At 44.3% G+C, this 14332-nt stretch overlaps 1 protein-coding gene across 3 annotated transcripts in view; it reads right to left on the bottom strand.

Moving 5' to 3' along the window:
• CSE1L (chromosome segregation 1 like) overlaps nt 1-14053 on the bottom strand; it is a 101195-nt gene extending 87142 nt beyond the window's left edge. The window contains exons 1-3 of one of the 3 annotated variants that reach the window (XM_075276767.1): nt 14002-14053; nt 6978-7034; nt 606-670 (exon numbers count right to left, since the gene is read on the bottom strand). The gene's annotated coding sequence lies outside the window, so the exon portion shown is untranslated. Of the gene's footprint in view, nt 1-605; nt 671-6977; nt 7035-13134; nt 13489-14001 lie in introns of those variants that run through there. The other 2 variants (XM_075276765.1, XM_075276766.1) reach the window with 2 other exon arrangements.
• Between the last annotated feature and the right edge of the window lie 279 nt (nt 14054-14332).

Here is a 14332-nt window from a genome sequence, read left to right as displayed (position 1 = left end):
CTTCCTGGCTGTCAGATTTACTCTCAAGCGCATAAAGAGGAATGAAACAAAAGTGGGAGCATAGTATTACTTCTAAGAAAGCACACTGAGCCTTAGGTGACACCTGGTTTATCTGCACCACAAATTGTTCAAGGATTAAATAATCCACTGAATCTGGAGACTTCAGGTGCTGGCTGGAGTCAGACACCATAACAAAGTTGTCCTAAAAGTGAACAAAGTCTAATCTAAACAAATGACTAATGTTAATATCCTTTTCCCTAATATGAGCCATAAACCTCCACAATCTTTTTTTTTTATATATATTAAAGTCTGAAATTGAAAATTGGCAAAGAAGTCTCCCATGGCTACAACTACCCTTAGGAATACATGTAAACAGGAATGTGGTAATCAGCATCACAAAGATCCTGGAAGAAACCTGGAAAAACACTGTTTACCACCTAGGCAATTCAATTTTGAATCTTATTTAAGAAAAGAACTGATCTAACAGTTTTAGCTTTATAATAGAACAAAATGTATGGTTTGGCTTGCTTACAAAAAACAGGGTGGAATAACAGCCTTTCCCTCTTGCGGTTAAGGAACTAATGCCCTTTTGAGACAGTTGTTACCTCAGTTTCCTGTTCCGTTTGCTTCTATGGATCTGCACAAAAACCTATGGTCAGGAACCTCTCTCCTGGAAAAGAAAATTGTATTTTTAGACCTTCTATGATAATGGACAAGACCCAGATATTACTTTAGATTCCCCCACCTTTCCTCTAAACAGAGTGAAAAATGTCTACCCACCAGATTCCTGTCATCATAACTGACTGGTTTTTAGAGGAATCAGGAATTTCATTGAAAATTAATCACTTACACTTTTCTGACCCTTCCAGCTCCCTCCTTCCCTGTATCTTTAAAGGGATTCAGCAGAATAATAGACCTCACACAGGTAGATGCAAGTGCAATAACCATTTATTACCGTATATACTCGAGTATAAGCCGACCCGAATATAAGCCGACCCCCCTAATTTTACCACAAAAAACTGGGAAAACTTATTGACTCGAGTATAAGCCGAGGGGGGAAATGCAGCAGCTACTGGAAAATTTCAAAAATTAAAATGGTCAGAGTTTTTGGGTGCAGTAGTTGCTGGGAAAGGGGAGGGGGTGTTTTGGTTGTCTGTCTGCCCCTTCCCTGAGCTTGAGGACTGGGTTTTTTCTTCCCCCCACTTGGAATTCAGTCTGGCTGAATATAGGGTATCTGCAGTGCTTCTATTAACCCCTTCCCGACGGAACAGGAGCACTGCAGATCCCCTATATTCAGTAGACCGGGCACTTTCAGATACAGGGATACCTAAGGTGTATGTGTTTCACAGTCATTTTCTACTTTTGTATGTATTCTAGGAAAAGGAGTGTTTTAGAACTTTTATGTTTTTAAAATCTTTTTTTTTTTTTTCTTTTGCACTATTTTATGGGAGATTCTATACATTAATATTGTGGCTGTTCATAGACCCTCCCTCCTAAAAAAAAAAAATTTTTATTTTTTTTTGCTGACTCGAGTATAAGCCGAGGGGGGCTTTTTCTGCACAAAAACTGGGCTGAAAAATTCGGCTTATACTCGAGTATATACGGTATGTAAAGTTGAGTGAACGTTTTCGGTCATTACATGACCTTCCTCAGACTCTACACCAAATATAAAGATTCAAAATTGCAGTGTTACAATACAAATACATCATTGTAGTATAAACAATCATTGGTGACCGTGCATAAATATAAACAAATGTACAGATAAGCCATGTATTAGCAGTGGTGCAGTTCAACAGCAAGGAACTTCACACAATATTCTTCTGGAGTATAGTGGATCATAGTCAAGGAATGTCAGAACATAATCAACCCGAATAACAATGGCAGTAAATAATCAGACACTGAAAGAAAAGGGAGACATATGAATATGTCATGCAAAAAATATGCAAATCTATTCTCCAGGATGTAATTAGGAGAACAGTGCACTCTGTACGCCGCCCTCTAGAGGGCAGCATCCTTAACATCATCCATGACTCAGTTAAAAAGTCTATTTAATCATGATGCGGATTTAATTGCCAAATTAGTATTTCTATCCCAAAAGGAACAGATTCCCAGCTATAAATTAATCACCCCAAATACCTGACATGAAACTCCAGTACCTGTGTTTTCTTTTTTTACTGTTACATTGCTGAGCTCTCCTCTGCTGCTTCTCTTCTATGCAGGCTATAATGGCAGGAGCTCGGCAGGGTCCTTGTGCTGTATAGCGACAAGCCCCGTCCCCTGCGCTCTCCTCAGCCCTCTCATTGGTGGGCAGAGGGCAGCCAGAGAGGGAGGTGGGAAGAGTTCTAAGAGCGCTGCAGCTCCTGCGTCGGCTGCTTTATATTAGCTGATGCTGCAGCTACACATGGAGTCTTTTCGACATATACTTTCCCTATATTAATAGGGAGAGTATTCCACCGCCAGGGGGGCCCTGCAAGTGCCCCACCCCCTAACACCGGCCCTGGAGGCAGAGCAGGTCGCACAGACATCGGGAGAAGTGCCCTCCAATAGGTAAAGTGAAGTGCACTCCATGGCCTGGCCCAGGAGCTTCATTATAAACGCACGCTGGCCAGCGGGCAAGACAGATGTGCTCGGCGGGCCGCATGTGCTCGGCGGGCCGCAGTTTGAGGACCCCTGGTGTAAAGTCTATGGAAGGTGATGTAATGACCAAAAATGTTCATTCAACTTTACATAATAAATGGTGATTGCATCTACCCGTGTGAGGTCTATTATTCTGCTGAATATACTGGTTGGGACCCTATCCTCACACTATCTCGGGAACAACAACTGCATCCCTGTTTGAACTTAAAGGGATTCAATCATTAAAAAATGCAATTTTTTTTCCTTAACATGTAGGAATAGCCTTAAGAAAGGCTAATCTTCTCCTACCTTCAGATGTCTTGTGGCTGTTTACACCAGTATACTGTGAAAATTGCCACAGGCATGTGCAGTTGGCGCTGCCCAAGGCCCGACTGCGCATGCCTAGAAGTATGAAGCCAGCCCCCAGTGCTGTGAAAGCACTCATTTGCATACAAAAGAAAAACAGGATTTTTACCAAACAGTGGCACAAACGAAGACATCTAAAGGTAGAAGAATAGCCTATGTGTTAGGGAGAAAAAAAAATTACATTTTAATGATTGAATCCCTTTAATCTGAAAGGACTTTTTGGTGGGGGCAAGGAAAAGAAGGGGACCCTTTTTTCTCAGAGAGATTTTCTACTTCATTAACTCTGGGCCAGAGAAAAACGTACAATGACTCAGTAAAGACCACAGTCTAGATCAGGGGTCCTCACACTTTTCAAACACAGGGCCAAGTTCACTGTCCCTCAAAACACTGGAGGGCCGAAATATTTCGCCTCAGGCGGCAAAAAGGCTAGGTTCACGCCTGCTCCTCAGTATGCTCCCACCCCACAGTATTATATGCTCCTCAGTACCCCCCACTGTATTATATACTCCTCAGTACCCCCCCAATGTATTGTATACTCCTCAGTACCCTCACACACACACTGTATTGTATACTCCTCAGTACGCCCCCACTGTATTATATACTCCTCAGTACCCCCCCACACACACATACTGTATTATATACTCCTCAGTACCCCCCACTGTATTGTATACTCCTCAGTACCCCCCCACCAGTGCCGCACCTCCCATGAGGCGACCTGAAGCGAGCGCTTCAGGCGGCGCTATGCCAGGGCCTCATGGAGGGCGGCATTTTTGCTTCCCTAAGCCAGTCCAGGACAAGCCCCCGACCCGCTCGGCCACGCCCCCACTCCGCCCCCTCCTCCCGGCAGAGGGGGGGGGGCGGCTTTCTGCAGTTAGCCTCGGGCTCCCCACACACTATTATATACTCCTCAGTACGCCCCCACTGTATTATATACTCCTCAGTACCCCCCACACACACTGTATTATATACTCCTCAGTACCCCCCCCACACACACACTGTATTATATACTCCTCAGTACCCTCCCCCCACACACACTATATGCTCCTCAGTACCCTCCCCCCACACACACTATATGCTCCTCAGTACCCTCCCCCCACACACACTATATGCTCCTCAGTACCCTCCCCCCACACACACTATATGCTCCTCAGTACCCTCCCCCCACACACACTATATGCTCCTCAGTACCCTCCCCCCACTGTATTATATGCTCCTCAGTACCCTCCCCCCACTGTATTATATGCTCCTCAGTACCCTCCCCCCACTGTATTATATGCTCCTCAGTACCCTCCCCCCACTGTATTATATGCTCCTCAGTACCCTCCCCCCACTGTATTATATGCTCCTCAGTACCCTCCCCCCACTGTATTATATGCTCCTCAGTACCCTCCCCCCACTGTATTATATGCTCCTCAGTACCCTCCCCCCACTGTATTATATGCTCCTCAGTACCCTCCCCCCACTGTATTATATGCTCCTCAGTACCCTCCCCCCACTGTATTATATGCTCCTCAGTACCCTCCCCCCACTGTATTATATGCTCCTCAGTACCCTCCCCCCACTGTATTATATGCTCCTCAGTACCCTCCCCCCACTGTATTATATGCTCCTCAGTACCCTCCCCCCACTGTATTATATGCTCCTCAGTACCCTCCCCCCACTGTATTATATGCTCCTCAGTACCCTCCCCCCACTGTATTATATGCTCATCAGTACCCTCCCCCCACTGTATTATATGCTCCTCAGTACCCTCCCCCCACTGTATTATATGCTCATCAGTACCCTCCCCCCACTGTATTATATGCTCATCAGTACCCTCCCCCCACTGTATTATATGCTCATCAGTACCCTCCCCCCACTGTATTATATGCTGATGAGCATATAATAGAGTGGAGGGGAGGGTACTGGTGAGCATATAATACAGTGGGGGGAGTACCCTCCCCCCTGTATTATATGCTCATCAGTGCAATCACACCCACACTGTCATACTTACCCATGAAGAGCCGCCGCGGTGCGTCCTCCTCCTTCCAGACTGCAGGAGCGATGACATCATCGCACCTGCGTCAGGGGCAGAGGTCACTCTCTGCCATCAGTGTAGGCCGCGGTCGGGCAGCCCCTGACAGCTTTCAGTTGTATGTGCAAATGCACATACAACTGAAAGCGGCGATCTGCTCACTAACGGGGAATCGGATTCCCCGTTAGTGAGCGATCCAGGCGACAGCGCGGGCCACATGCGGCGGGCCGGATAAATGTCCTCGGCGGGCCGCATGTGGCCCACGGGCCATAGTTTGAGGACTGCTGGTCTAGATTATGGCCCTAGTTCCCAGCCAATTAACTCTTCAGTCACAAAGCACTACACTACGAGCAGAATTAGAGATCGCTGCTGCTTTAGAATCAAATCTGAGACAAACCACTGAGGTATCGCGTGAAAAAAAAAAAAAAACAAAGGAGCAAGACAGGACATACTATATAATCAATGGAATGGAGAATCAGAACCTCCCCTCCCCAAATTGGAAGAGCCTTGCTCTGCAATTGTGAAGGCTTGTATGAGGGCTGAGCAATATTAAAAGGATCCCAGATAGAGGTCACACTACACCAGTGTTTCCCAAACTGTGCTCCGCGAAACATTTATAGGTGCTCTGTGATATGGCGATAATAAAGGTAAATGTGAAGGGTTTTACTAAATTAAAATACTGGTTCACATGCCCTGCTAATATTTTACCGGCGCAGCACTATGGTCTGTTCAGAGAATATACGAGGCCAGCAGATTAACGCTTCTCGGTCGGATAGCACTTCAAAAATGGTCTCAGACCACCATTTCCTGGCTTCATACGCTGGTCTCATATATTTGCTGATCAAACTGTACCTACAGATGGAAGTGCTTTAGTCATGTTGCAATTTAGCTTTGATTTATGCATCTCAAAACTGTGAAAATTGCTCTGGCTACTGGAGGTGCAAAATTTTCAGAGACCCTTGGTAGTGAAAGGGTTAAGTGATTGTATTCTCCAAATCTGTTTAGTGGATTCAGGTCAGATATGGTTCTTTAAAACCAGTTTTTGGGATTTTTTTTTCGTTTTTTTTTTTTTCATTTAAAGAAAGAAAGAAAAAAAAAAAAAAAGGAGGTTCAAATAGTGGCATCTTCTCCTCTTCACTCATCTTCTTACTTGAGACCACCACAAAATGGTCAATGGAACATGCACAGTCGGTCGTTCCATTGGCCATTTTGTGGTGGACTTATGTAAGAATATTCCTCTCCCTGGTGTATGCTCCCATTTCTTCCACTAATTTTGTTAATACCCGAGAAGCCATTGAGAGCCTGTTTTCTGACATGGGAAACATGTCAGGAAACCCCTTTGATGCCACAGTCATGATTGACCACTGCATCTAGTGGGTTAACACATTAACAAAGACATCCAATCGCAGGTGCCATAAACATGACATTATAGTAAATCACGGTGCGAGAAGAAATTAGACAAAATATTGCAACGAGCACCAGTTGCAGATGTTTTTGTTATTTTTAAAGTTCACTAAACAACAGAATAGGAATAGATGACTGGTAGCCACTACTTATGTAGCTGATGCTATTTAGCTTTGATTTATCCATCTCAAAACTGTGAAAATTGCTCTGGCTACTGGAGGTGCAAATTTTCCAAAGACCCTTGATAGTGAAAGGGTTAAGTGATTGTATTTTGAAAATCTGTTTAGTAGTTTCAGGTCAGTTATGGTTCTTTAAAACCAGTGAGATTTTTTTTGTTTTTTTATTTTTCATTTAAAGAAAAAAAAAAGCAGGTTCAAATTGTGGCATCTTCTCCTCTTCACTCATCTTCTTACTCGAGACCACCACAAAATGGCCGATGGAACATGCATCTCTATCATCTCTCATCACATCTCTGTCAATCATCTCTATGGCATAGAGATGATTGACAACTCCCCACATCACCCACTTATAGATAAAGAAGAATATTGTGTTGCATTTAGGAAAAGTTCTTACTTACCTTAATACTTAAAGGATTTGGATCTTTATTCTGCAGAAAACTTAGTAAAATCGACACCTGTAAGTAATACAAACTTGATAAGTAAAGCTGTAGATATTTGGTGAAAGCCTGTATACTTCTGAGTAGAATGGTATTTATTTTGTTTCTCTACCTTTTTTCTAGCCTGAGTTATGAGGAGAAATGTAAAGGCAGGCAACACAGAAATTCGCACTTTTTCTGAACTTTGAAAATCAATTAAAAATCCCAAAAAAATTCTAGAATTTTTTTTTCTTCACATTTTGCATTCTCTGACACACTATTACCAAATAACAAAATTTCAAAAGAATTAAAAATATAGAGGGAAAAATCATTGGTTCACTTGACATGGAATGACCCATACTCAGTGTGAACTCACCCTTAGACTGTGCAGTGCCGAACTTTCTTCAGGATAACTTCAAACAGTTATGGTTTTATGATGATATTGCGCCAGGGGAATAGGTTACCATTATGACAATTAGTTCTCCAGGTGCGCAGTACAAAATCACACGTTCTAAGCCCAAAGACTGAACCCCTAGGGGCCTAGGAGGAGTCCAGACACTGAACTCCTTACCCATGGGGGATTGGGGTGTCGTCCTTGGTGTCTATATGACGAGGAACAGTATGATCATGTGATGCGGAATTATGACCATTTATAGTTATTTGTTTGCTAAGACGGAGGGCGAGTCTGAAGTCCTGATGACATCATTCCAGGGTAGAGCCCAGGGTCAATATAGGGTCGGACCTGGAACAAAGTTGGTCTCTTTGGTCTTGTCTCTGTCCTGCTATCTTGTACACATGAGCAAGTCAGCTCTTTGAGTGGCCCCCTTCCCCCCTTGATGGGGGGGGGGAGGGCGGGGACTAAGAAGCCATGTGTTGAGGCTGAAGGGACTATGATGTAACTCTGATCTGACCATGGAATGGATATACCGTTATGGACTAAAAGCTCTCTCTATTGCTATATGTTATGTGGGGGGCTGCAAGTCCCACTACCATGGACACTATTGGACAATAATCTCTTGTCTTATGGATATCATGTGCTGGCTGTGGAAATGCCATGTGCCTAAGGACTGTTCTGTGATGGGGTAGCCAAAGCCCCAACAATTTGTGGACTACTTATGGACGCTAAAAGGACTGTGCCCTGAATTTCGTGAGTGGAGTTCCAGAGACCCAATCGGTATTATATTTCCATTTCTAATCTTTTATCCTTTTTATCTTACTGTACCATACCATACCATTCTGTAACCGTATAAACTTGTATCCGCTAGCATACATCTCCATGTATGTTGGTTACCTAGTGTCGACCCTCTAGGGTTAATAAAGACAAAAACTTTAGAAAGCTCGTCTCGTATTATCCTATAAGACCCGGTCCGTTCTCAGGTTGAGAGTGGATGGTAAAGGTAAGAAGGTGATCGCAGTTTTGCCCGTGGCAAGGCTAGGTGTGCCAGAGGAAGGGCCGGGTGGCTAAGGTGTAGGCAAAATCCCTGCACCTTGAGGCCAGAGGCTAGGGTGAAGCGGCAAGATCCTTCACACCAGGGCATTACAAGATCTGGTTAAGCTTCATGATACATATAACCTCAGCACACCATTTACTATCTTTGCAGAACTCTGTCTCCCCCAAAGACGCTCCAGCGCTCTGTCATGTGACTGACTTCACCCTACTCAATGGGCCTGTGGACCAAGTAAAGGAAAGTGACAGAGTTGGTGTAGCTGTAGGGGAGACAGCAGAACTAGACTTCTGCCCTCGATAAATGGGGCTCTGAAGGACTGAATTGTACATTAGTCATTAAGCTAAATCAGTGCAGGGAACGCAATGGTATCTTTTATTACTCCCCATAAAACCCCTTTAAAAAAGGTTATCAACATCTCAGCACATGCTAGCCTCCCATCCAGATGCCATATTGTGCTACCAATAGTTAATAGTTGTTTTAAAACGAAACCCCGGAGATGCCGGCGGTCATGTTGACCGACGGCATCTCAGGGGTTAACACTCGCGATTGGACCCGGTTCCGACCGCAGGTGTCACGGGGCATTGTCAGCCGTAACATACGGCTGACACCTGCAGCGCATGGTGCGCACACAGGCATTAAAAAAATAATATAAATGATGTATCGCTGTAACCGTACCGACCCGCAGAATAAAGGTAACATGTTACTTATGCTGTACGCTCCACGGGGAAAAAAAAAAAATGCTAAAAAGCAATGCCAGAATTGATGTTTCCTTTTACATCCCACGCAGAAAGAGTTAATAAAATGTAGTAAATAAGTTACATGCACCCCAAAATGGTGGCATTGAAAAGTACATCTAATACCGCAAACACCAAGCCCTCATATGGCCACATTGCCAGAAAATAAAAATCTAGCTTGTACAATGTGAAGACAAAAACCCCAAAAGTCGCCAAATCATTAGGACATAAGTGGCTGCGACTAGAAGGAAATGTATAAGCTGTGGGAGCGTTTTCAGGGGACACCCCATATTTAGAGCTTATGAGAGATAATACACCAGCGCTGATCCCCCAGAATGCCCCTCTTCCCCATCTGTGTCATAGGAGCTAGTGGGAAAATAGAATGGGATTTGGTGTACCCAATTTCGCACAGCTTACATATTCACTTCGGGGTTACTAATGCTCACTACATCACTTGATTCTTTGAGGGGTGCGGATTTCAAAATGGGGTCACTTTCTAGAGGTTTCCACTGTTTTGACTCCTCAAGGGCTTTGTAAATGCGACATGGCTCCTGAAACTGATCGGAGCCAGATCTGCCCTCTAAAAGCTCCTTGGCGCGCCTTCCCTTCTGCGTCTCGCTGTGCGTCCATATATTAGTTTACACCCACATGTGGGGTGCTGTGGTAGTCGGGAGAACTTGCATAACAAATTGTGGGATGCGTTTTCTCCTTTAACCCCTTGTGAATGTGCAAATTCTAGGGCTAAACGAAAATATAAGTAAAAAAATCAAATTTGAAAATTTCACCTCCATTTTGTATTAATTCCTGTTAAGCACTTATAGGGTTAAATTACTAGGTATATGTTGCTTTGGCTTATTTAAGGGGTGCAGTTTTGAAAATGGGGTGATTTATGGGGGGGTTTAATACAAGAGTCTTTCATAACCCCTTCATAACTGGATTAGTCCCTGAAAAAAATGGGTTTTGGAAATTTCTTGAAAATTTTGAATATTGTTTCACTTGTAAACCTTATAATGTCCGTAAAAAATAAAAGGGTGACTAAAGTTTGATGCCGACATAAAGCAGAGATCTGGGACATGAGATTTATGATATAATTTTGGCGGTCTGACTATCTGTATGTAATGCACATCATTTCAAACTTTATAAAATGCGTATTTTTCAAAATTTCCACCAAATTTCCTATTTTTTCATAATTAAACACAAAACATATCAACCAAAATTTAACACTAACATGAAGTACAATGTGTTACCAAAAAACAATCTCAAAATCACTTTGATAAGTTAAAGCGTTCCAAAGTTATTGCCACATAAAGTGACATGTCAGTTTTGAAAAATCGAGCTTGGTCAGGAAGTCAAAAAGTGCCATTGGCGGGAAGGGGTTAATTGAACATTTTGTAAGGCAAAGGTCGTGAATAATCATTATTTTGTGTGGTTTTCTTCGTTTTTTTTATGATATTCGCTGTTTGGGTTAAATAACGTTTGAATTTTATTGTTCAGATTATTACGGACACAGTGATACCAAATATGTAATGTTTATTTCTATTTTTCTTTATTTTACATAAAACATTTTATATGGGAAAATTGGATTTTTGGGGCTTAATTTATTTTAAACTTTTCTATTTTTATAACTTTTTTTTCAGTCCTTATGGGGGATTGAAGCAGTGATCACCTGATCGTTGCTTAACTAGATGTACGCTGCAATACACGTGTATTGCAGTGTACAGGAAGCTGTCAGCCTGTCTAGACGCACGGGGCTGACAGCTTCCATTTTGGCAGGATCAACCAGGCATGTGGAGGGGGAAGTGATGGGGCAGACCCAGGGTCACTGATCAGACACCCCCACCCCCCCCGGGCTGCCCATTACCAACAACGGCACCCCCCGAAACCGTCGCGCATCTCAGGGGTTGACACCCGCGATCAGACCCGATTCCGACCGTGGGTATTACAGGGCACTATCAGCTGTAACATACGGCTGACACTCGCAGAACATGGTGCGCACACAGGAATGCAGCAGCTACTGGAAAAATTTCAAAAATTAAAATGGCTGGAATTTTTGGATGCAGTAGGTGCTGGGAAAGGGGAGTGGGTGTTTTGGTTGTCTGTCTGCCCCTTCCCTGAGCTTGAGGACTGGGGGGTTTTTTTCCACCACTTGGAAGTCAGCCTGGCTGAATATAGGGTATCTGCAGTGCTCCTATTAACCCCTTCCCAAAGGAACAGGAGCACTGCAGATAACCTATACTCAGCAGACTGGGCACTTTCAGACACAGCGATACCTAATGTGTATGTGTGTTACAGTAATTTTCTACTTTTATATGTATTCTAGGGAAAGGAGTGATTTAGAACTTTTATTTATTTTAATAGCTTTCTTTTTTTTCCCCACTATTTTATGGGAGATTCTATACATTACTATTGCAGCTGGTCATAGACCCCTTCCCACCCCCACCCCCCTAAATTTTTTTTTTTTTTGCTTGACTCGAGTATAAACAGAGCGGGCCTTTTTAAGCACAAAAACTATGCTGGAAAACTCTGCTTATACTCAAGTATATACGGTAGTCATCAGTTAGTATGTCCATCTGATAAAATAGGCAAACCTATCTGTCCCAGAATTTCCTCAATGCTTAAAGGGATTTGCCAGGCAAAAAAGGTTGGTTTCTTTTTTGTTTTTTAAATGTCAGTGCTACTAATGAGTTAATAAATGCACCCATATGACTTTTAGTATGTTTTGAGCGATTTCTGGGTGTCTCTGGTGGCTGCTGGTATATCTGCTTTTGTTTGCATGATCATCTTCCTGCTATGTAACTTCCTCACTAAACGCTCGCACCTTACCCACCCCCTCCTTCCTCTCTCTCCCCCCCCACCCATACACCCCCTTCCCTGTCTCTCTAACTATCCCGTCCTTCCCTACCTACTCAGCCCAACACCGGACCCATATTATATACTTACCCCTTCTTCCAGCGAGGCGATCCCTTCTCCTGTGCTGCTTCCGTAAACCTCCTCAGCAGTGATGAGCTACCTCTACTGCGCATGTGTGGAAGCACAGTAGAGGTGAATTACCGCCGGCGGCGCGCACGGTGGAGAACAGCACACACAGACAGCATCATTACAGGAGAAGGAGCCGTTTCGCCAGATGAAGCCAAACAGTAAGTATAATGGAGTGCATGGGGGAAGGGGGGGGGGCGGTAGTAGTGACAATCCATTTACAGAAATGGGGAAACTGATAGTCAACAGATAATCAGAAAATGTCCCTGAGGCGGTCCCAGGGATACGGGTATACATTTTTGATTGACGTTATTTAGAAAGTAAGAGTAATGCTCGGTTCACATCTGTATCTGGTAATCCGTTCCGGGAGTCCATATGGGGACCTCCCGAACGGACTACCAAACGCATTGGTAAGCAGTGAGCTTATGAAAGCACACAGACCCCATAGACTATAATGGGGTCCATGTGCTTTGTGTCCACATGGAACATGCAGACAGAAAAGTGCTTCATGATCTACTTTCCTGTCCACATGACTTGTACAGACATTGCACGGAAAGCAGATGGACCACATTATAGTCCATGGGGTCCGTGTGCTTTCACTGCTCACCGCTTGTCAATGCGTTCGGTATTCCGTTCCGGGGGGGATCCCCATGCGGACTCCCCGAACACCCTACCTATGAGGGTGTTTATTGTAGTGTAGGGATTTCAAGTTATTGCGGACGGCCCCTTTAATACAACTTTATGCTGAAACAAGAAACACTGTCTCTGTAAAGTTTACCGACCTGCAGCTACACCTGGCGTGGATGTCCTATAAATGTGGCACTCCGAAGCTTGAGTAGCCCAGCTCCCAGTATCAGTCCTCACACACTATGCATTAATAAAGCAGCTGAAAGACTCAATAACTGTGAGTAGAAGTTTGTGGGAGACATTACCCATGAGGGGTAGAGTAAAAAGCACCAAACCCTCAGTGTCCACACTTACCAGACAAGGGTTGAATTTTCCACAGAATAACTAAGTCCGAAGTGACACAAGAGTCTGCTCCACCTACAACAAAGCTCTGGAGCCTCCATGTGTATGCACAAGCAAGTCAAATCTCACATGTCCTAAACTGACAGGGAAATGCTCCAAAGCGAGGCGAAGTCGTCGGCCTGTCCACTAACCAGAGCATGGAGGAGGAGCGGTGAAGCGTTTGGTTGACAATCACGGGGAGGGTCCAGCCTCACGTGGTGACTGCAGGAAACGTTAACCCCTTATAGAGCGGCTGAGGTCCATTGCTCATTTAGGGTATGTTCAAGCAAAGGGTGCTTTATCACACAGATTCCAACTTGGAACCTGGATGTAAAACTCTCTAACTATGCAGCCCATTGTTTTCAATAAGCATGCTGAAAATGAAGCGCTCTGCCCTATCAGTGCTGAAGCCGAGATTACAAAACACCGAGACTGAATGAACATGCAGACTCATAGCCGAAACTGCTCAGCCCTTGGCTTTCGCTCAAGTGCATTTTAGGCCACATACAAATATCCTTTTACTGCAAAGGAGCAAGTCCATGGCGGCAAGGAGGAGGAGTGGGGAAACAAGGCGGCAAGGAGAACCGAGACAAACAGCGTACACAATTGGGCTGCCACTTACAAATACATCATAAGGTAACAAGACATGTAGCAGGACGCATAGCACATAATGATATCCTACGGAACAAGCGTATCCCTAATATATGTCTGGATCTAGCTCTACCAAACAAAATCCAAGAGACACGTATACAATCCAAAGCCTCTACGACCACGCACGATTCACATCATCGCTCCTTCAAGACTGGAGTCACAAGGATACAGTATTCTACATACAGTTACCTCACGCACAGAGCCTCGGGTCCGACGCAGCGGCCTCAGCGCCTCACATTCAAACTCCAGCAAAATGGCGCGCTGTTCTCACTGCGCAGGTCATTACACCCACTCCTACTGCGCATGCTTTTGACCTCACCTTGCAGCACGGAGAGTGCTTTAGAGTTGTGACTAAATATTACAGTATACTCGGTAGAGGCCTGGTCCTTATCAGTTATCGTGAATAGCCGGCTCAGTGTGAGTTCCCTATTTCCCATTACCGGTAAGGACCTTTTTGCCCCCTAGTGGTCAGGTCCTTAACTGAAGTAGTATTTAGCCAGCTCACAGTGAATTGGCTACT

This window comes from Leptodactylus fuscus, chromosome 6, assembly GCF_031893055.1.
Source record: "Leptodactylus fuscus isolate aLepFus1 chromosome 6, aLepFus1.hap2, whole genome shotgun sequence".
Lineage (NCBI taxonomy): Eukaryota > Metazoa > Chordata > Amphibia > Anura > Leptodactylidae > Leptodactylus > Leptodactylus fuscus.
This window is presented reverse-complemented; position numbering and strand designations above follow the sequence as displayed.